At 44.3% G+C, this 23844-nt stretch overlaps 1 pseudogene across 1 annotated transcript; it reads left to right on the top strand.

The window, feature by feature from the left end:
* Positions 1-10351: 10351 nt before the first annotated feature.
* Positions 10352-13456, top strand: LOC308241157 (phosphatidylinositol 3-kinase regulatory subunit beta-like; annotated as a pseudogene). The gene is made up of 4 exons: positions 10352-10460; positions 10569-11365; positions 11914-12024; positions 13452-13456. The product of its transcript is annotated as a phosphatidylinositol 3-kinase regulatory subunit beta-like (transcript).
* Positions 13457-23844: the final 10388 nt, after the last annotated feature.

The raw sequence follows: 23844 nt of genomic DNA, 5'->3' as shown, positions 1-23844 counted from the left end.
GCTGCCAAACCGGGCAGTCTTAGACAGCGGAGCCCCGTGCACAAAGTGGACACTTCTGGGTGGCCAGTGCGGGCACAGAGACCATGCCATCTTGAAAAACAGAGCTGCTTGAGACTAGGATCCTGGCCTCAGCACCACCCAGTCGCGTCTCAGATGCAAACCAGGACTCTGCAGCCACTGGGGACAGAGAACTGTGATCACAGCTTCAAACCAACAGACAACAAGAATCCAGACTTCCCAGCCACAGATTTCTGTGAGTCAAAGTGCCTATCCCCCTCCACACAGGATCGTGGATAGCGCCATAGTAACTGATAGACCTGCCCCTCGCTCCTGCCGCAGCGCCCCTAAGGGAATTTGAGTTTGGGAGCACGTGAACGGACCTCAGCGCTGCTATGGGAATTTGAGCCAGTGCACACACAGAGACTGGAATCTGCTCCCCACAATGCAATCGGGCGACCAAACCCGAAGCCCATGCAGGGCATCAGTGCTACCTGACTTCGATTCTGAGCAAGCGCACACGGAATTCTGTTTTCTGCAGTGCAGGCATGCCACAGTGCTACTGTGCAACCCAGTCCCCCATGGTGACCGGGACTCAGATTCTCCCAGAAAGAGGCAGCACTGAGCACCACCTACTTAACTCAGTTTCTTACTGTGCGCGCCTGGGATCCCTGACTCATAGTGGATTTACACTAAGAGCCAGTGACTCCAATTCTTGGTGCATGTGCACACAGGGACCCTGATTCTCAGTGAGAAGCTGCACGAGGCAACAGAGTCTCTGATACTTGATTCTTGGTACAGACACAGAGAAACTCTGACTTCTGGCAAGCGCTAGGGGACTCATTTTTGGCATGTGCCAACAGCGCAGTGCAGGCAGGGTCCATGATTCTAGGTGCGCACACGAGACCACACTGAACGCTGGTAACACTGACCCTGGGCGAGCCTGGCTCCCACCAACCCATGGCAGCCACACATCCTAGTGTCGGAGCACTTCAGTGACACTCGGGTGGTGCGAAGCTCCCACGGCACACGGCCCAGGTCCACGCAACTCGAAGTTTGAACCTTCTGGTGATAGTCAGAATGGGGAGACGACACATTCCCCAGAGGAAAGAAAATGAGGAGTCCCCAAGAAAGGAAATTAGTGAAATTGAAGCATGCAACATGACTGAAAATGAATTCAGAGTAATGGTCGTGGAATTCATACATCGGGTGGATGAGAAAAACAACAACTTATGCAAGAATCAGGAAGAAATGAAAAGTGACATAGCTACAATCAAAAATACCATGGAAAGTTTCAACAGTAGACTAGAAAAAGCAGAGGATCAAATTAGTGAGTTAGAAGATCAGGTAGAGAAACAAGCCCAATCTGAACAGCACCTGGAGAAAAAAATTAAAAAGCAGGAGGGAAGCCTAAGGGAGCTTCGGGACAACATGAAACGAAGTAACATATGTATAACAGGGCTGCCAGAAGGACAAGAAGAGCAGCAAGGATTAGAAAATCTATTTGAAGAAATAATGACAGAAAACTTCCCATATATGGGGAAGAAAAAAGTTACACAAGTACAGAGAGTCCCACGCAGGATCAACCCCAAAAGACCCACACCAAGACACGTCTTAATTTCAATGGCAAATATTAACGACAAAGAGAGAATCTTAAAGGTGGCAAGAGAGAGACAGAAGGTTACCTACAAAGGATCCCCCATCAGATTATCAAATGATTTCTCAACAGAAACACATCAAGCTAGAAGGGAATGGAAAGAGGTATACAAAGTGTTGCAAAGGACTGAATCCAAGAATACTCTATCCAGCAAGATTATCAATCAAAATTGAAGGGGAAATCAGGAGCTTCACAGACAAAAAAAAGCTAAGGGAGTTTATCACCACCAAACCAGCAATGCAAGAAATGCTAAAGGGAATACTGTAAAAAGAAGAAATAAAAAGGTAAGAAGGAACACAGACACAAAAATAGCTATGACTACAAACAAGTACTTTTCAGTAATAACTTTAAATGTAAAGAGACTAATGCTCCAATCAAAAGACATTGAATGGCTGAATGGATAAAAACACGACCCATATATATGCTGTCTACAAGAGACCCACCTCAGAACAAGGGACTCATACAGACTGAAAGTGAAGGGATGGAGAAACATATTTCAGGCAAATGGAAATGAAAAAAAGCTGGGGTGGCAATATTTATATCTGACAAAATAGACCTCAAAGTGAAGGCCATAACAAGAGATAAGGAAGGCCATTTCATAATACTAAAGGGATTAATACAACAACAGGATATAACCCTGATAAACATATATGCACCCAACGCAGGAGCACCCAAATACATAAAAAAACTCCTGGAAGATATCAAGGGAGATATCGACAACAATACAATCATAGTAGGGGACTTTAATACACCACTGACATCACTGGATAAATCCTCTAGACAAAAAAATCATCAAAGACACAGCAATCCTAAATGACTCACTAGATCAGATGGACTTAACTGACATCTTCAGAACATTGCATCCCAAAGGCATGGAATATACATTCTTCTCAAGTGCACATGGGTCATTTTCAAAAATAGACCACATATTGGGTCACAAGCAAAGTCTCCCCAAATTCAAGAAGATTGAAATCATACCAAGCATCTTCTCAGACCACAATGCCATAAAATTAGAAATAAACTACAATAAAAACAATCCAAAAATCTCAAACACTTGGAAGCTGAATAGCATGCTATTAAATAATGACTGGGTTACCAATGAGATCAAAGAAGAAATTAAAAGCATCCTGGAAACTAATGACAACAAAAACACAACAATCCAAAATCTATGGGACACAATTAAAGCAGTCCTGAGAGGGAAGTTCATAGCTCTACATGCCTACCTTAAAAAAATAAGAAAAAATGGTAGTAAATCATGTAACTCTACAACTCAATGAATTAGAAAGAGAGCAACAAGAAAAGACCAGAGTGAGCAGAAGGAAGGAGAAAATAAAGATCAGAGCAGAAATAAATGACATAGAGACAAAAAAAATAAAAAATACAAAAGATCAATGAAACCAAGAGATGGTTCTTTAAAGGATAAACAAAATTGATGAACCTCTAGCCAGGTACACCAAGAAGCAAAGAGAGAGGACTCAAATAAACAAAATCAGAAATGAGAGAGGCAAAATAACAGACCCCACTGAAATACAAAGGATCATTAAAAAAAATCCTATGAACAACTCTACTCCAACAAACTAGATAACCTGGAGGAAATTGACATATTCCTAGAAAAATACAACCTTCCAAAACTCAATAAGGAAGATTCTAAAAATCTCAATAGGCCGATAACTATGGAAGAAATTGAAGCAGTCATCAAAAGCTCCCACCAAACAAAAGCCCGGGGCCAGATGGCTTCACAAGGGAGTTATACCAAACATTCAAGGAAGAACTAAAACCTATCCTCCTCAGACTATTCCAAAAAATTAAAGGGGAAGGAACACTTCCAAGCTCATTCTATGAAGCCAGCATCACCCTAATACCAAAACCAGATAAAGACAAAACAATGAAAGAGAATTATAGGCCAATATTCCTCATGAACATAGATGCCAAAATCTTTAACAAAATTCTAGCAAATCGGATCCAGCAATACAACAGAAAGATCATACACCATGACCAAATAGGATTTATCCCAGGGATGCAAGGATGGTACAATATCTGCAAATCAATAAATGTGATACATCACATAAACAAATTGAGAGATAAAAATCACATAATCATTTCAATTGATGCAGAAAAGCATTTGACAAAATCCAACACCCTTTCTTGATAAAAACTCTCAGCAAGGTGGGAATAGAAGGATCATACCTCAACATAATAAAAGCCATATATGAAAAACCCACAGTTAACATCATACTCATTGGACAAAAACTAAAACCATTTCCTCTAAGAACAGGAACAAGACAGGGATGCCCACTCTCACCACTCCTGTTCGACACAGTACTGGAAGTTTTAGCTATTGAAATTAGACAAGAAGAAGAAATAAAAGGCATCCAAATTGGAAAAGAAGAAGTAAAACTGTCCTTATTCTCAGATGACATGATATTGTACATAGAAAACCCTAAAGAGTCCATCAAAAAATTATTAGACTTAATAAATGAATTTGGCAATGTAGCAGGATACAAAATTAATGCCAAGAAATCTATGGCATTTCTTTACACCAATAGTGAACTTATAGAAAGAGAGACTAAAAAAGCAATCCCATTTACCATCACACCAAAAAAATTAAGATAACTAGGAATAAACTTAACTAAGGAGGTAAAAGACCTATATGCGAAAACTACAGGACACTGAAAAAAGAGATAGAGCAAGACATAAACAGATAGAAGAACATACCGTGTTCATGGATTGGTAGAATCAACATCATCAAAATGTCCATACTACCCAAAGCAATGTACAGATTCAATGCACTCCCCATTAAAATACCAACAGCATATTTCACAGACCTACAATGAACTTTCCAAAAATTCATCTGGAATGAAAAAGGACCCCGAATAGCTGCAGCAATCCTGAGAAAGAAGAACAAAGAAGGTGGGATCTTAATACTAGATATCAAGCTGTATTAAAAGAGCCTGGTACTGGAACAAGAACAGACATATAGATCAATGGAATAGAATAGAGGACCCAGAAATCTACCCAAACCACTATGCCCAATTAATATTTGACAAAGGAGGCATGAACATGAAATGGAGTCAAGACAGTCTCTTCAGCAAATGGTGTTGGGAAAATTGGACAGATACATGCAAAAAAATGAAACTAGATCACCAACTTACACCATACACAAAAATAAACTCAAAATGGATCAAGGACGTAAACATAAGATGGGAAACCATAAAAATACTAGAGGAATCCACAGGAAGCGAAATCTCAGACATATGCCAAAGGAACTTCTTCACTGATACTGCCCCTAGGGCAATGGAAACTAAAGAGAAAATAAACAAATGGGACTACATCAAAATAAAAAGCTTTTGCACAACAAAGGAAACCATCAACAAAACAACAAGAAAGTCCACTGAATGGGAGAACATATTTGCCAATGTCATCACTGATAAGGGTTTAATCTCCAGCATTTACAGGGAACTCATACAACTTAACAAAAGGAAGATAAACAATCCAATAAAAAAATGGGCAAAGGACCTAAATAGATACTTTTCAAAGGAGGACAGAAGGAAGGCCAAGAGACATATGAAAACATGCTCAAAGTCACTAATCATCCGAGAGATGCAAATCAAAACGACAATGAGGTACCATCTCATACCTGTCAGAATGGCTATCGTCAACAAATCAACAAATGACAAGTGCTGGCGAGGATGCGGAGAAAAAGGAACCCTCGTGCACTGCTGGTGGGAATGCAGACTGGTGCAGCCACAGTGGAGAACAGTATGGAGTTTCCTCAAAAAATTAAAAATGGAACTCCCATTTGACCCAGTGATCCCACTTCTAGGAGTATACCCCAAGAAACTAGAAACACCAATTAGAAAGGACATATGCACCCCTATGTTCATAGCAGCACAATTTACAATAGCTAAAATTTGGAAACAGCCTAAATGCCCATCAGCAAATGAGTGGATTAGAAAACCATGATACATCTACACAATGGAATGCTACGCTGTGGTAAAAAGGGAGTTCTTACCATTTGCAACAACATGGATGGAACTGGAGAGCATTATGCTAGGTGAAATAAGCCAGGCAGAGAAAGATAAATACCACATGATCTCACTCATTTGTGGAATATAATGAACAACATAAACTGATCAACAGGGACAGATTCAGAGACAGAGAAGCATGGATCAGACTGCCAAACCTCAGAGGGAAGATAGGGGAGGTTGGGGGAAAGGAGTAGAGATCAACCAAAGGACTTGTATGCATGAATATAAGCCCAACCAATGGACACGAACACCAGGGGGGTGAGGGCATGAGTGGGCAGGGGCGAAAGTGGGGGGGTTAATGGAGGGATGAGGACACATGTAATACCTTAATCAATAAAGAAATTTAAAAAAAAATAATAATCTTACCTAATAATAGCCAAACATGCTAATTCACTGTACCTTCGCTATGCCCACAGCCAATCAGGAGTGAGTAACCAACAAAAATGGTGGTTAATTTGCATACGTGGCCACCAAGCGGCCAGGGGCGGGGCCTTGAGCAGAGTAGGAAGGTGGAAAGTCCGCTCCAGACCAGAGTGAAAGCGGTGCCGGCAGCCAGGGAAAGGAAGGCCCATTCTGTCACGAATCTTCGTGCATCGGGCTTCTAGTCTTGTAATAAGTATGTATGATGTGAAGGGGGTACTAGAGTTATCAGGGGGATCACTTTGTATGTTATATAAATGTCTAACCACTATGTGTTACTCCTGAAACAAATGTAATATTGAATATTACCCTTGTGGCAGCTATATAGTTGTTCTTATCACCGCTGCTTTGTGCCCTAGACTATATTTCCTTTCATAATAAATACATGTAGTTTTATATGTCTTCTGTAGTTTTACAAATGCAGCCCAACAATTTGGGGAGAAGGTGATTTAAATTGAAAAGAAAAGCCACTAATACCATCTGCATGACCTTGCTACTCAGAGGTCTGGGCCACCATGGTCCAAATACACCTGTCCTGTACACTACACACACACATATCATCTTCTACCGTTTAAAGACCTGATCTCCCTGCTTCTCATCAATATGACTGGAAAGCATGTTTTCCCAAGTGAACTTGCTTTAGCTTAAGAATCCTGACAGCTTTGGCCACTTTGAATAAAGCATCAGCCTTCAGACTGAAGAGTACCAGGTTTGATTCCAGTCATGGGCAGGTACCTTGGTTGCAGGTTCAATCCCCACCCCTCGTCAGGGTTCTGCCTGTGTGGGAGGCAACCAATCAATGTGTCACTCTCACATTAAAGTTTGTTGTTTTTTTTCTGTCTCTCCCTCTCTCTTCCACTCTCTCTAAAAATCAATGGGAAAAATATGTTTAGGATGAGGGTTTAAAAACACACACAAAGAATCCTAACATTCCATTTAGATGAAAAGGGATACTGTTGGGAACTAGCTGAAGAGAGACAGACAGGGTTACACATAATGTCATAACTTGATATTTTCACATTTAAGAATGCAGCTCAGCAGTGACAGACTATTTAGGGGCAGATGGGAGAATGTTGTGAGAAAGTCAGTCCTGTGAAATTACACCTTGACATTAGAAGATACAGGTAAAATGTCTGCACTCACTGACACATACCTGATATAGTGATTTGCTGCACACCCATGGCCCTTTTATTTCAGGGTATGGTGAAAAAGTACGAAGCTCTGCTTCACACATTTCAGTCTATGGTTGATATACATGAAGTGGAGGATACCCATTAGGCTTCTTTAGCTCGAACCCATCACAAATATCCACAGCAAACCAGTACAATTCTCAGACAGTGCTTACAGAACCATGAGCAGGCAGATGTGAAGGTATGCTCAGATCTCAGAGGTTAGGTCTCAAAGAAAAAGAAGACTCCTCCTGATGGGAGAAATATGCTTTCAGAGTTGCTTAGCTCACTGTGAAGAGCCACCTTTGGAGGCCTGGAGCTCAGAACTTAAGGGATGGATATGAGGTGCTGCTTTAGTCTTTGCTTCCAGCTCCTAAAGCTTATAGACAGCTCAGAGGATGACCAAAATGCTTAAGATCCTTTTGTTTCCTTAGGTTTTTTTATTCCAAAATATAATTCCTTGATAAAATATCTGACCCCAAAAGATCAGATGTCATGATTACTATTCCCCCCAACTTAAATGAAAATGTGCTTTAGTGCTTTTCTTTCTTTGACTGTTTAAAATTGCCAGCGAATGGCACAGTCTTCAGTATTGGGTGTTAATTGCCAGGAATTTACTGAAGTATTAGGGCCATGGAGTGACTGTAGGCCACAGTCTTTCCAAAACAGAAATTCAACTGGCCACTCAGATGAAGAAAAGAACATCAGTTCCATGGAGTTTGGGGTATAGCATTGTTTGGGAGAATAACTTCTTTGGTGAACTTTCATTCACTCTTCCCAGAAGAGAAAAATGATTGCCGAGCTCACTCTGCCTATTGGGCTGGTTTTCCCAGTAAAGCCTCGTATAGGCCATTCTCCTGGTTCATCCAAACTATGGGTGATTGCCTTTGACTCGCATGTCCAGTGTCCAGGCAGCTATAGCAGTGGAAGTAGGGGTTTTCTCTAAGACCTGCCATGGCCGCCCTCACAGAAAGAAAGGCTTCAAAGCTTACTACCCTCTCAATCTGAGGCCACAATGCAGGATGGGCTTGTCAACCATGTGTTTCAACGACTAAGTTCAGAGCTCTTTTTCTACAAACTCGCATTGAAACTGTTTCACTAAGTGCTCTCAACTTGTATATTGAATCAAGATACAAGATTCAAGCCTGCTTCATCAAGTATCTAATTGGCCTATTTGTTCAATCAGGCTGACAGCATCCTCACTTCTGGAAGGACCTCCTGGTTTTTGAGGTTGTTTTGGAAACTGAAGAAAATGAGACATCTGCCTCACCAGCAATGTATTTTGAATCCCAGTGAAGAAAGAAGACCACAATCACTGTGAGTGTCCTTTCCTGCTGATTCAGTGACCCTCAGCCTCAACTTCCAACAGAGGAGACCTGGGACAGAAATCTCTTCAGTATGTGGTAGAGCACACTAAGATTGAGAAGGTTGGCTTTTGGTTTAGCTGGAGGTATTCACACTTTGTCATTTAAATACAGAGAAGCCTGATAACTTGTCACTAAACTAGTAAGTCAAAGGACAATTTTTGTAGGAACCTAGTGACACAAATGTTCTAAGGAGCATATGAGAATTTGTGCCAGGTACAGAAGTAGGGCACACAGCATGTCCCCAGAAGCATGCTCTTTTACACCATGAAGCACTGAAGAAACACTCTGACAGGGTTCACCAAGGGTCAGAAGAGAGACCCTGACCTAGACATTCTAGTCATTTCTTGAAGCATGCAGCTGGTTTTGGGTAGACTTTGAGGAGCAAATGGAGTAGAATCTAAAGGGGATTTGGATTTGAATATTTGGGGGCAAATAAGTGTATCCCAAATCTAGACAGAAACCATCTCTGTAAGCCTGTTTCCTAGAAGGAAGATTTTAAATTAAAGTTCTGGGTGGCACCACCTCCTGTGACATTTCTAAGTAGCCTTAAGGACTGACTTAGCGAGACCACCATAGTCACCACCTACCTCCAACAGCTCTTTCCTCTGCCTCCAGGGCCCAGTCTCAGTCTCATTTCCTGCTTGCTCCTTGTTAATGTTCCCAGTCAGTTGGCACATTAGAACCTCAGATTGGCATGATTCAACAAACCTTTCTTTGGCTCACATGATGGGTCCTGTGTGTTAGTCACAGAGTACCAGGAATGCCCCAGAGGACTAGAGAATATAGGTTTGTTATTTCCAGCACTGACACACACAGCAGGCACAGCACTCAGCACTAAATAAACAGCAGTAAGTCCAGAATGCTACAGCCTTAGGGACAGAATAGTTACAGACTGAATTGTTAGTTTAGTTTAATTTAGAATTTTGAGAGGTCTTAATTCTTGATTTAATAATATCCATTTTCAGCGATGCTCTTAGACTTAGACTTAAGAGTGTGTGTGTATGTGTGTGTGTGTGCGCGCATATGTGTGCACATGCACTTGTGTGATCTAAATACTTTACAGGCCTAGGAGACCTGCCTGATCTCTAAACTATTTTCATTTGACCCCAAATTTTTTTATGCCTTTGCAATTAGAGAGCCATCGTCACTTGGGCTTAAAAATGAAAGGTGGAGTATAGGAGGAGCAAGAAGTTATGTCATATCTATATATATAAAAAGCCAGCTACCGAAATGACCAGAACAACCAGAGACCAGAACACCATGGCCCCTTGCCCAGGCTGGCCCCACCCCCAAGGCAGCAGTTAGGGGCATCCCTAGGCAATGTGATAGGATGCGAGTTTGATGGGGGAAAGTTGAAGAAATAGAGGGGAAGGTCTTAAGGGTCTGCGGGGTTGGGGTGGTCAGCCCGGAGTAGGTTTGGAGTCTGCTGGGGAAGGAAGAGGATGATCCGACTGGAAAAAGGCTCAGCACAGTACCTTTGTCATTGTGAACCAGGATGGCGCCAGCTGTGGACTGAATGGGCAATCATTTCATGAGTGTGCTTGGGACTGACATGTTCATGGCAGCGGCAATACTCCCAAAACTTCACTGATTCCAAATAGTAAACAGCTATCAACGTCAAAGAACAGAAAAATCCTCTCCAACTAGAGGCCCTGGACTTGCAACCTGACTGAAGGAAACACCATTTAAGGAGGAGCTAAAAAAGCCGGAAGTATGCAACCAGAGAATTGTGGGATTGTGGAGGATGCCTGGGTGCCTATGCTAGACCATGAGCCTGTTACTGCGTATGTACATAGTCAGCCCTATAGTCCTCAGTCTCGCAGTATTTGGATGTGAGTTCTGGTGGGAAATTATTTCTATTGAGGTTTGCTGTTCCCTTGTGGGGAGGAAGATCAGAATTAAAGGTTTCGTTTGTTACCTTGGTTTGAAGCAGAGGACAAGAACCGCGAGTACGACCAGCTCTATGAGGAGTACACACGCACCTCCCAGGAACTGCAGATGAAGCACACCACAATTGAAGCCTTCAATGAAACCATTAAGATCTTTGAAGAACAGGGCTAGACTCAAGAGAAGTGCAGCAAGGAGTATCTGGAGTGCTTCCGGTGTGAGGGCAATGGAAAAGAGATGCAGAGGATCCTGCTGAACTCAGAATCAAGTCTCACATCGCAGAAGTCCATGAGAGCCACATGAAGCTGGAACAGGAGCTGCAGACACAGGCCTTGGACAATTGGGAGATCAAAAAGCGCATGAACAGCCTAAAGCCAGACCTCATGCAGGTGCGCAAGATCCGAGACCAGTACCGGGTATGGTTCACCCAAAAAGGCGCCTGGAAGAAGAAAATCAATGAGTGGTTAGGAATCAAAAATGAGACTGAAGACCAGTATGCACCGATGGAAGATGAGGATGACCTCCCCCACCATGAGGATTGAACCTGGTATGTGGGCAAGATCAACCGCACACAGGCTGAGGAAATGCTGAACAGTAAGTGGGATGGTGCCTTCCTCATCCGTGAGAGCAGCCAGCGGGGCTGCTATGCCTGCTCTGTGGTTGTGGTTGGCGATACCAAGCACTGTGTCATCTACTGCACGGCCACTGGCTTGGGTTTTGCGGAAACCTACAACCTGTACGGGTCTCTGAAGGAGCTGTTGCTGCATTACCAGCACACCTCCCTCGTGCAACACAACCATGCACTTATCGTCACACTGGCACATCCCAAGCGAGCCCCAGGCCAGGCCTTGCCTCCCCCACGCCCCCCAACACACACACACAGCCCACTGACTCATACAGAGCAGGACTCCATCTTTCTGTCTGTATGTCTTTCTTCTTTGTGACTCTTTCTCTGTCTCAGTCTCTCTCTTGCTTTCTCTTCATGTCACTCTTTCTATCCCCATTTCTGTCCTCTCTGTCTCTCTTAGTCTCTGTACCTATAAGTCTCTGTTAGAGGAGCATACCTCCTCCACCCCATGCCCCTTTCCCCATGGGCACTGCCCTCCCCTGTCTCTGGCTTCCCCGACCAGTTCCTACAGTTCCTCCAAGCTCCCCCTGTCTGTACCTGCCATGTTTACAAAGGCCCTGGGTTGCTCAGCCCCAGCCTGGTGCCCTGATTTTTAAGCCATAGATCTGGGATCAGGGCAGGAAGAAGGCAGGAAGGAACTTCGCTGGGCCACTTCCAAGAACCTCAGCTGTGACATTTGGGGCCGGGCGGGTCAGGCCCGCCCCACAGACCTAACTTCCCCTCCAAACCCTGAAGTGAAACCCGTACTGGTTACTTCCAGATGGAGCTGCTGTCCAGAAGCTCTCCACCCCCAAAAGCAAAATTATTAAAAATACCCCAAGAGCTGGGCCCTATCTGACTTCAGGCTTCCTGGGAACCGAGGCTGCTGCAGGTACTGCTGGGCTAGCCAAGATGCACCGCTGTCCACAGCACCTCTGCTCAATGCAGTTTCAAGGCTTCTTCTTGATCATGTTTGGTTCTGATTTCCTTGACTGTAAACCCATTTTCTCCTCTTTTGGGACAAGAACCCCGGTTTTCCATGCTGCCATGAACTCCCCTCCTGCTTTCCCAGCTAGGCTGGCAGGTGGGTTTTGTATGGTATGTTGATACTGATGTGGATATAAAACATTGAACTCAAAAAAAAAAAAAAAAAGGAAAATGGGATAGTGACGAATAAGAAACTTTGGAGACAGTGAAGGGCAGTTGTCCAGACTGTTGAGAGCTAAGAATTAGAGTTTAATTGGGACATAAATCCTGCTATTAGCACTTGATGCCTGAAATCTGAGCACTCTACTTTTAGACTTTCCAATTCAAGTTTTTGGAGACTGCCTATTAAAACATTCCTGGTTGGAAAGTGTTTTTATAGAAGCCCATAAGTATTAAGTATTTGCTGTGTTTACCATGCTTAGCTCTCTGTAAGGAATATGGAATAATGTTAAATGCCTCATGTTCTCAAGAAGCTTGACTTTTAAAATAAAAAATAAAGAAGAAATATAAATATTAAAAATAAAAAAAGAAGTTTGAGTTTTAGGGGCAAAATCAGCCACCCAGGTGAGCAGTTAGGGGTGATCTGCGGGATCGGGCCTAAACAGACAGTTGAACATCCCCAGAAAGGTCCTGGATTGCAAGAGGGTGCAGGTCAGGCTGAGGGACCCCCAAATTGTGCACCAGGCCACTAGTTATATATAAACTAGAGGCCCAGTGCACGAAATTCATGCATGGGGTGTGTCCCTCAGCCTGACCTGCACCCTCTCACAATCCGGGACCCCTCGGGTAGGGTCCCTAGGCCTGGCTGGTGATCAGGGCCTATCGGGGCTTTCCTTCCCTCAAATGCCAGCAGCTGGCCCTGCCCCACCACTGCCACTGCTTGCCATCTGTGCAGTGCTGCTCCTCCCCCGCCACTAGTCACCTCCCTGTGTGGGCAACAGGTGTGGGGTGCGATCACTTGGCTGGCCTGGGCATCCCTCTGCAGGGTGATTGCTGGCTGGCCCCGCCCACCCACCACCAGCATCACTGGCTGGTGGCCTGGGCCTCCATCATTGGGGCAATTGCAGAAATTGCCCCCCTGATCGATCAACCTACTGGCCAGTGGCCTGGGCCTCCCTCTCTGGGACGATCATGAGGTGATGACAGGGCCCCCCGACCAGTTGCATTGCACCTGCCTTGGCTGGCCTGGTGCCACTGTGTGTCATAGTGTGGTCATCCAGAAGGTCGTTTGGACGGTTGTTCTGCTGTTTGGTCATTCAGTCAATTTGCATATTACACTTTTATTATTACAGATATACCTCTCTTTTAATCAGATATTTCTTTCCTTCTCAGAATAAAGTGCCCCATTTATCTTTTACTGACATTTTATTTTAATTGGAATATGCATATTTTATGGGTGAGGAAACAGTTCCATAGAGGGGGAGGCAAGTCTGTGGTCAACAGATGAGGAAGGAAATCAGATCTTCTGACACCCAAGCAGGCATTTTCCTTATACTTTGATCTTAAGCCTCCACTTTTCTCCCAAAACACAGGGTGGGGCAAAAGTACATTTACAGCTGTGAGTACATGAAACACACAGTTTATTCTTGTATTATTATTTGTTAACTAGAGGCCCAGTGCATGGGTAGGGTCCCTAGTGGCTGCTAACTGCTGGCCGGGGCCTCCCTTCCCCAGCTGCCAACTGCTGGCCAGGACCTTCCTTCATTCTGCATCGCCCCTGGTGGTCAGAGCACGTCATAGCAAGCGATCAAACTCCCGGTCAGTCAAACTCCTGAGGGAACACTTTGCATATTAGGATTGTATATATATATAGGTTATTGTATTACTTTTCAAATGGACAACTGTAAACCTACTTTTGCCACACCCTGTACAGTGCCAGGTAATATCTTCCTTAAACTCAGAGTCAGGAAAAGTGATGGCTACCCCTAGAGTTCCCATCTGATTTGAAGGGAGAGGTTTGTTAGCATGCAGCTGTGTGGAAACATACTACATAAGATAAAGTATCTGAGTATGAGACACAAAGTTCACACTGCAACAACTTCACAACTTCAAGATAAATATGTCAAATACTGTACTAAATAAAATCACTATAGTATTGAGGGTAGAGAGAGCTCAGGATCTCCATCATAATAGTTCCGGAACAAGATTCATCCACACTTCTATATTTGGTATTTTCCAGGACCTGTGAAAATTATTTTGTTTTATTTTATTCCAATAGAATTTGTAGGAGCAAGATTTGCACTCACTCTTGTCATCTTTTCTTACACATAGAAAAGTGATAAATCACTAAAATGTAAATTTTATAAAAGAGAAACTGTGCCTGTCTTATTCTCTATTGTATCCCATCACAAACACAGTGCCTGGCACATACCAAGCCTTCAGCAAATATTTATTTATTAAGTGAATAAATGAATAAATAAATGGAAAGTAAGTGTAAATAAAATATATTTTATAGGGTTCTACTTTGTATCAAAAATTATATTATGAGATTTGGGAACATTATGGTATTTGATAGCTCAATCAAAACATACCATAGAGAGAGAAACCAAGATGGTGGCATAGGTAAGCACCTAAACTGCTGCCTCGCACAACAATTTCAAAACTACAACTAAAAGACAGAACGGACACCATCCAGAACCACAGGAAAGCTGGCTGAGTGGAAATTCTACAACTAGAGGGAAAGAGGAAAGCTCACAGAGAATTGGAGGTACGGCAAAGGGTCTTTGTGCGCGCAGAGAGGAAGGGCGGCTGAGAGCCTGGCTGACTTTCTCTGGCGGGAGGGGGAAGGAAGCCCCCGACCGCACTGAACCCCAGTTCTGACTGCACTGAACCCCAGTTCCGGGCGAAACCCCATGGACCCAGGCTCATAGAGGGGGAGTCTGGACTGTCAGAGAGAAAGGCACCCGGAGAATCGGAGACTCAGGGGAGACCCGGGGGTGCCCCGGCGGGCAGGGGTCTGGAGGCCTCGCGCGCCAGTGTGCACAAAGGCTGCGGAGGTTGCCACAGGCTTTCCCTAGCAGAAGGGAGTCCGAAGCTCCTGACTGCACTGAACCCCAGTTCTGACTGCACTGAACCCCAGTTCCAGGCGAGCCCCTGGGGACCCACGCTCTTACAGGGACAAATCTGGACTCTCGGGCAGAGACTCGGGAGCCGGGGAAGGCAGAGGTCTGGAAGCGCGCTCACAAGGGCAAGGCTGACAGGAAGCCAAGACTGTCTGCTCCGCCCTGAGACTCCACCCCATCCAAGCTGAGCACAGAGGCTTTTGCAATTTGGCAAGTCTAATCCTATAAGGCTGTCTCCAGCACCAAACTTCTCCCAGGGTAGACACAGCTGATCCTCACAGCCAACTGGCCTGGAGGTCAATTCCTCCCAGTGATACCAATAACAATCAAGACTTAACTACAACAAAGCTGTACACACAGTCCACAAAGGGGTGCACCAAGAGTGTCCACCTCAGGTTAACTGGGGAGGCAGACCCACTGGGCCATATAGGAAACCTAGCACACAAACCTACCCTACCAACTCAGGGAAGCAGTGAAAATGTGGCAACAAAGAAACAGATCACAAACAAAAGAAATGGAGGAAAACAAACGACTGGATATAGAATTCAAAACCACGGTTATAAGGCTTTTCAAGAATATCCTAGAAAAGGCTGATAAATATAATGAGACCCTCAAAGATATGAAAAAGGACCAACTAGAAATTAAACATACACTGACTGAAATAAAAAATATTATACAGAGACCCAACAACAGACTAGAGAAACACAAGAATCAAGTCAAAGAATTGAAATACAAAGAAGCAAAAAACACTCAACTGAAAAAGCAAAAAGCAAAAAAAAAAATCCAAAAAGTTGAAGATAGTGTAAGAAGCCTCTGGGACAACTTTAAGCGTACCAACATCAGAATTATGGGGGTGCCAGAAGAAGAGAGAGAGCAAGATACTGAAAACCTATTTGAAGAAATAATGACTGAAAACTTCCCCCACCTGCTAAAAGAAATAGACTTACAAGTCCAGGAAGCTCACAGAACCCCAAACAAAAGGAATCCAAAGAGGACCACACCAAGACACATCATAATTAAAATGCCAAGAGCAAAAGACAAAGAGAGAATATTAAAAGCAGCAAGAGTAAAACAGTTAATTACCTACAAGGGAGCACCCATACGATTGTCAGCTGATTTCTCAACAGAAACTATGCAGGCCAGATGGGAGTGGCAAGAAATTTTCAAAGTGATGAGTAGCAAGAACCTACAACCAAGATTACTCTACCCAGCAAAGCTATCATTTAGAATTGAAGGGCAGATAAAGAGCTTCACAGATAAGAAAAAGCTAAAGGAGTTCATCACCACCAAACCAGTATTATATGAAATGCTGAAAGGTATTCTTAAAGAAGAGGAAGAAGAAAAAAGTAAAGATAAAAATTATGAACAACAAATACATATCTATCAACAAGTGAACCTAAAAATCAAGTGAATTAAAAACCTGAGGAACAGAATAATCTGGTGAATATAATAGAATCAGGGGCATAGAAAGGGAGTGGACTGATAATTCTCAGGGGGAAAGGGGTATGGGGGGATTCAGGAAGAGACTGGACAAAAATCATACACCTATGGATGAGGACAGTCGGGGGGAGGTAAAGGCAGAAGGTGGGGTGGGAACCAGGTGGAGGGGAGCTATGGGGGCAAAAAGGAGAAACAATTGTAATAATCTGAATAAAGATTTATTTAAAAAAAACATACCATAAAAAAGATATGATTTATGCATAATTACACATAAAAATGGATTCCTCAGGTAGAAATGTTTCCAAAATCTGGTAGTTCAAAAGAGTACAAAGACTTCAAATTTATGGAAGTGGAGCAGTAGCTCCCATTAGACTAGCTATCCCATAGATAACAACTATAAACACTGGTCAAGAAAAAAAAAAATTTGAAGATACAAATAAATGGAAAGTTATTACATGCTCATTGATTGAGAGAATTAATACTGTTAAAATGACCATACTTACCCAAATCAATCTACAGATTCAATGAAAAAGCTCATCAGAGAAACAGACATTTAGTAACAATCAAATGGAGGCTAGTCCAAGATAGTGGCATAGGAGGACATTGAGCTCACTCCCTCCCAAGAACACATCAAATGTACACCTATATTTAGAGCAATTCCTCCCAAGAGACATCTGGGGGCCAACTGAACAGCTTCTGCACTAGAAATGAGAGACAGAGAAACTGTATAGAGAGTGCTGGGGAGCCTTAAGGGTTCTCTGGGAGCTGAGGGAACAATCCAGGAAAATAGGAACTGGTGAGGACCATTGTTTATGTTTCCCCTGAACTTGCATAGTGAGTGGGAGCTCTTTCCAGTTGGTCTAGTCAACCTATAGGACTGCTATAATGTGTCTCCAGCCACCCCTCCTGAATCTAGCTCCAGCAGGAACAAGAAGGTACCATAGCACATACACACAGGGCTGCTCTGCATAGAGGAAGTGCATAACTAGCAAGGCATACAGTGCATAACACAGGGCTGCTCCATCTAGGGAAAGTATAGAACTAGAAAGGCACTACAGTATGCACACACAAGGCTTCCCTGTCAGGAGAATGTGTGGAACCAGTAGGGTGCTATGGTGTACACACAGGGAAGCCACACCCAAACCTAAATTGTGCAGCACATGATTAAAGTAATAGGGCATTCCAAGTGCACATTGGGCAGTCTTGCCTAAATCAGAAGAGCAAAGAAGCATGCACACATCAGGCTACCCCCACTCTGACTCTGTTCTGGCCATGGACCACCCAAACAATAGAAAGCTACCATATATACATATACACCAATCTGTCCCACCCAGAACAAGCTTTTTCTCGGCAGACAGAACACCAGGCACTTCACACACCTGCCCTAACTCCAACTAGACTGCCAAAACCATCCTGCACTTAGTCTAGACAGAGGTCACCTCTACACAAGACCACTTTTTTTTTAAGATTGGGAGACATAATCCTATCTAATAAAAGGATAGTATGCAAATTAACCATCACTCTGTTACACCCACAAAACACACCCACCAGTCATGGCCACCAGCCAATCAGGAGCAAATATGCAAATAAACCCAACCAAGATGGCTACGGACACAGAGAGCAGGAGGGAGGCTTGGGTTTCCCTGGCAATGGAAGAAGCCAATCTTTCCGCCTGCCCTAGCTGGCCTAGGACTCCACTCAAGGCTACAAAGTTTCAATGATAGAAGTTACATAAACCCAAACAGAAATGGTGGCAGCCACGGAGCTGGAAAGAGCAGGAGGCTAGGGTTCCCCCCAGCAATGGAGGAAGCCAAGCTTTCCGCACACCCTGGCCAGCCCAGGCCTCTGCTTAAGGCTACAAAGTTTCAATTATAGAAGATACATAAATCCCAACAGAAAAGGCTGCCGCCACGGAGCAAGCAGAAGGCTTGGCTCTGCTCCAGGCTACAAAGTTTCAATTGTAGAAGATAAATAAACCCCAGATACCAGGGCCTCTGCTTGGATTGCTGGGGGGCGTGGCCAGCCTGCAAACCACCCAGGCCCCCCGCCCCACACCCCAAGGGAACCCCCACCCTGATCCGGGATACCCTTCAGGGAAAACCAGCTGGCCCCTACCCGTGCACCAGACCTCTATCCTATGTAATAAAAGAGTAATATGCAGATTGACCATCACTCCAACACACAAGATGGCTCCCCCATGTGGTCAAAGATCCTGCCCCCATGTGGACACAAGATGGCCACCACAAGATGGCCAGCAGGGGAGGGCAGTTAGGAGGGACCAGGCCTGCAAGGGAGGGCAGTTGTGGGAGATCAGGCCAGCAGGGGAGGTCAGTTGGGAGGGACCAGGCTTGCAAGGGAGGACAGTTGGGGACGATCAAGCCTGCAGGGGAGGGCAGTTAGTGGTGACCAGGCCTGCAGGGGAGGGCAGTTGGGGGGGACCCAGGCCTGCAGGGGAGAGCTGTTGGGGGGAACCATGCCTGCAGGGGAGGGCAGTTAGGGGTGACCAGGCCTGCAGGGGAGGGCAGTTAGGGGTGACCAGGCCTGCAGGTGAGAACAATTAGGGGAAAACAGGCTGGCAGGGGAACAGTTAGGCATCAATCAGGCTGGCAGGGGAGTGGTTAGGGGGTGATCAGGCTGGCAAGCAGAAGCGGTTAGGAGCAATCAGGAAGGCAGGCAGGCGAGCAGTTGGGATCCAGCAGTCCTGGATTGTGATAGGGATGTCTGACTGCCCGTTTAAGCCCGATCCCGCCTGCCTGCCTTCCTGATTGCCCCTAACCACTTCTGCCTGTCAGCCTGATCACCCCCTAACCACTCACCTGCCAGCCTGATTGGTGACTAACTGCTCCCCTGCCAGCCTGTTTGCCCGTAACTGCCCTCCCCTGCAGGCCTGGTCACCCCTAACTGCCCTCCCCTGCAGGCCTGGACAACCTTCAGGGCAAACCAGCTGGCCCCACCCATGCACCAGACCTCTATCCTATGTAATAAAAGAGTAATATGGGATCGGGCTTAAACGGGCAGTTGGACATCCCTTGAGGAGTCCCAGATTGGAGAGGGTGCAGGCTGGGCTGAGGGACACCCCCCCCGTGCATGAATTTTGTGCACCGGGCCTCTAGTTATTTCATATAATTCATAGGAACAAACTCAAAAAGTCAAACAAAATGGGGTGACAGAAGAATATGCCCCAAATGAAGGAACAAGAGAAAAATCCAAAGGGAAACTCTAATAAATGGAGGTAAGTAATCTGCCTGACAAAGGAACAGTCATAAGGGTGTTATACAAACTGGAGAGTAGAATAGAGGAGCCCAGAAAGAACTTCAGCAAAGAGTTAGAAAATATAATAAAAACTATCAGAAATGAAGACTACCATAACTTAAATAAAGACTACATTAGAAGGACTTGAAACAGATTAGTTAATACAGAGGAAGGAATTAGCTTCCTGGAAAAAAAAAAATAGTCAAAATCACCCACTCAGAACAGCAAATGAAGAAAGAATTTTAAAAAATGAGGATAGTATAAGAGATCTATAGGACAACATCAAGCACTCTGACACTTGCATTATATAAATTCCAGAAGGAGAAGAGAGAAAGGGGCAGAAAGTATATTTGAAGAAATATTGGCTGAAATATTTTCTAATCTTGGGCAGGAAGCAGACACCCAGGTAAGATGGACCCAAAGATGCCCAGAGCAAGATTTATTATAATTAAAATGGCAAAAGTTAAGAATAAAGAGACAATCTTAAAGGGAGCAAGAGGTAATCAAGAAATCACATGCAAGTGAAACCCCATAAGACTATCAACCGATTTCTCAACAGCAATTTTATAGGCCTAATGGGAGTGGCAGGAAATATTTAAGGTGCTGAAAGAAAGGAACCTACAGCCTAGAATACTATGCCTGGCAAGTTTATCATTCAGAATTGAAGGAGAGATAAAGATTTTCACCAACACCAGGCTTTACAAGAAATGTTAAGGGGTCTTCTTCATGCATAAAAGAAAAGGCCATAACCAGTATTAGAAATATATAGGAGCACTGGCTGCTATGGCTCAGTTGGTTGAGCATCTTCCCATGCACCAAAAGATGGCAGGTTCAATTCCCTGTCAGAGCACATACCCAGGTTGTGGGTTTGAGCCACAGTCTTGGCGTGTGTAAGAGGCAACCAATTGATGTTTTCTCTCATATTGATGTCTCTCTGTCTGTCTGTCTCTCTCTCAAATCAGTAAAAAAATACAGGAAAAGAACACACTGGTAAAGTAAATATATAATAACCACAGTGAATCAACTAATTGAAAATTTAATTTAAAGATTAAAAAACAAAAGTAGCAAAATTAATTGAAACAATAAATAGTCAGGGAATATACAAAACAAAAAGATATAAAATATGTCAAAAACATAAAGGCATTGAGGTGGGAGTAAAAATGTAGTGCTTGCAGAATGCATTAAACTAAAATGCCTATTAGCTTAAAGTATACTCTATACATATAGATAAATATATACCTCATGGTAATCACAAGCCAAAAATTGACAAAAAGTACACAAAAATTAAAGAGAAGGGAACTCAAACAGAATACTGAACAAAAGTAGCAACCAAAAAGGAGAGAGATCAAGAGGAAAAAAAGAAATGGAGGAGAACTATAAAAACAAAACAAAACAAAATTAGCAAAATGAAAGTAAGCACATATTATCAATAATTAATGTAAACTGACTAAATGTTTCAATCAAAAGAAATAGGGTAGCTGAATGGATTAAAAAAATAAGACCCATCTAAATACTGTACTTTAGATTGAAAGACACACACAGAAACTGAAAATAAAGGAATGGAAAAAGATGTTCCATATAAATAGGAATCAAAAGAAAGCTGGGGTAGCAATAATTGTATCAGACAAAATAGACTTTAAAACAAAAAATATTTAAAAAGACCAAGAAGGACATTACATAATGATAAAGCGTTCAATCCAAGAAGAGGATATAACAATTGTAACTATCTATGCACTCAGCATAGGAACACCTAAGTATATAAATCAAATATCAATGGACATAAAGGCAAAAATTGACAGTACTATAATAGTAGGAAACTTTAATACTTCAACAAATAAATCATCCAAACAAAAAGCTAATATGGAAATAATGGCCTTAAATGCCACATTACCCCAGATAGACTTAATAGAGATTTCTAGAATATTTCATTCAGAAACTGCAAAATATTTCATTCAGAAACTGCAGAATAAACATTTTTCTCAAGTACACATGGAAAAATTTCCAGTATAGACCACATTTTAGGCCACAAAACAAAGCTCAAACAATGTAAGGAGTCTGAAATTATATTAAAAATATTTTTCTTTTTTTTTTTGTATTTTTATTGATTTCAGAGAAGAAGGAAGAGGTGGAGAGAGATAGAAACATCCATGATTAGAGAGAATCATGGATTGGCTGCCTCCTGCACTTCCTCCACTGGGGATCGAGCCCACAGTCCAGGCATGAGCCCTTGACCGAAATCGAACCTGGGATCTTTGAGTTTACAGGCTGACGCTCTATCCACTAAGCCAAACCGGCTAAGGCTAAGCACATTTTTCAACCACAGTGAAATGGAACTAGAAATCAACTACAGGAAGTAAACTGGAAAAATAAAACACAAAACAATAAAAATTAAACAGCAAGTTACCACCAATACCACCTTTTTTTCACTTTAGCATCTATAATAATCTATAATAATAAAAGCATAATATGCTAATTAGACCAGACAGCCGAACGACCTTCCAGACGTACTTCCAGATGACCTTCTGGACAAAGCCGTGGCAGCGGGGGCTGAGGCAAAGGCAATTGGGGTGATCAGGTAGGCAGGCAAGCAGGCAAGCAGAGTGGTTAGGGGTGATCAGGCAGGCAGGCAGGCAGAGTAGTTAGGGGTGATGAGGCAGGCAGGCGAATGGTTAGGGGAGATGAAGCAGGCAGGCAAAGTGGTTGGGGCAATCAGGCAGGCAGGCAGGTGAGCAATTAGGAGCCAGCGGTCCCAGATTGCGAGAGGGATGTCCAATTGCCAGTTTGGGCCCCATATGGGATAGGGCCTATACCAGCAGTTAGACATCCCCTGAGGGGTCCCAGATTGCAAGACGGTGCAGGCCGGGCTGAGGGACCCCCCACATGCACGAATTTCATGCACCAGGCCTCTAGTATATATACATACATATATATCTCCTATCTAATAAAGAGTGAATATGCAAATTGACCATCACACCATCACAGAGATGGAGGCACCCATAGCAGAGGCGGGGTTTCTGTAACACAAGATGGCTGTGCTCACAGCGGAGGCCAAGTTCCCATAATGAGCCTTAAGGAGCAATCAGCAGGGACCTGAGGCTGCATGGCGCTGGGCCGGGACAGGGGACCTGAGCCTGTGCCCCCCACCCAGTGGGCCTTGACAGGGGACCTCGGGCTGCACCCCCTGCCCTGGCACCAGGCCAGGGGATCTGAGGCCATGCTCCCCACCTGGTGGGGCTTGAGGGGAGACCTCAAGGTGCACCCCCCTGCCCCAGTGCCAGGCCTGGGGACCTGAGGCTGTGCCCCCACACCCAGCGGGGCTTCATGGAGGAGCTCAAGGTGCGCCCCTACCCAGTGCTGGGCCGGGGGACCTAAGGCTGCGCCCCCCCACCCCTCACTGGGGGACCTGAGGCTGCCCGCCCCCACCTGGCAGGGCTTGACAGGGGACCTCAAGGCATGCTCCCCTGCCCCAGCCCTGGCCGGGGGACCTCAGGCCATTCCCTTCACCCCGGCACCAGGCTGGGGGACCTCAAGCCACTCCCTCCACCCTGGCGCCAGGCCAAGGGACCTGAGGCTGTGCCCCCCACCCTGCGGGGCTTGGCAGGGGACCTAAGTCTGCACCCCCTGCCTGGCACCAGGCCAGGGGACCTGAGGCTGTGCCCCCTGCCCAGTGGGCCTTGATGGGGGTGGGGCCAGCCGGGTCTGGATCTCACCCAATGGGTGTGGGTCTGGCTGGGTCTGGGTCTCGCACGATTTTAAGGAGCCATGGGTGGGCGGGAACTTGACTCTGGGTCCCACGGCGCACACCAGACTCTGACAAGAAGAAGATTTGTATATACATTTTACTAATTTTCTTTCATCTCTGACACTTCTATTATAGAGAAAGGGCAAATAGCAATATTAAAATATTTCCTCTAATTAATCCCCTTTTAATGTGCACAAATTTCATGCACTGGGCCACTAATATTAAAGTG

The sequence above is a fragment of the Plecotus auritus genome (genome assembly GCF_963455305.1).
Source record: "Plecotus auritus genome assembly, chromosome: 2".
NCBI lineage: Eukaryota > Metazoa > Chordata > Mammalia > Chiroptera > Vespertilionidae > Plecotus > Plecotus auritus.
Note: the sequence above shows the minus strand (reverse complement) of the source record. Positions and strands in the feature narration are given on the sequence as shown.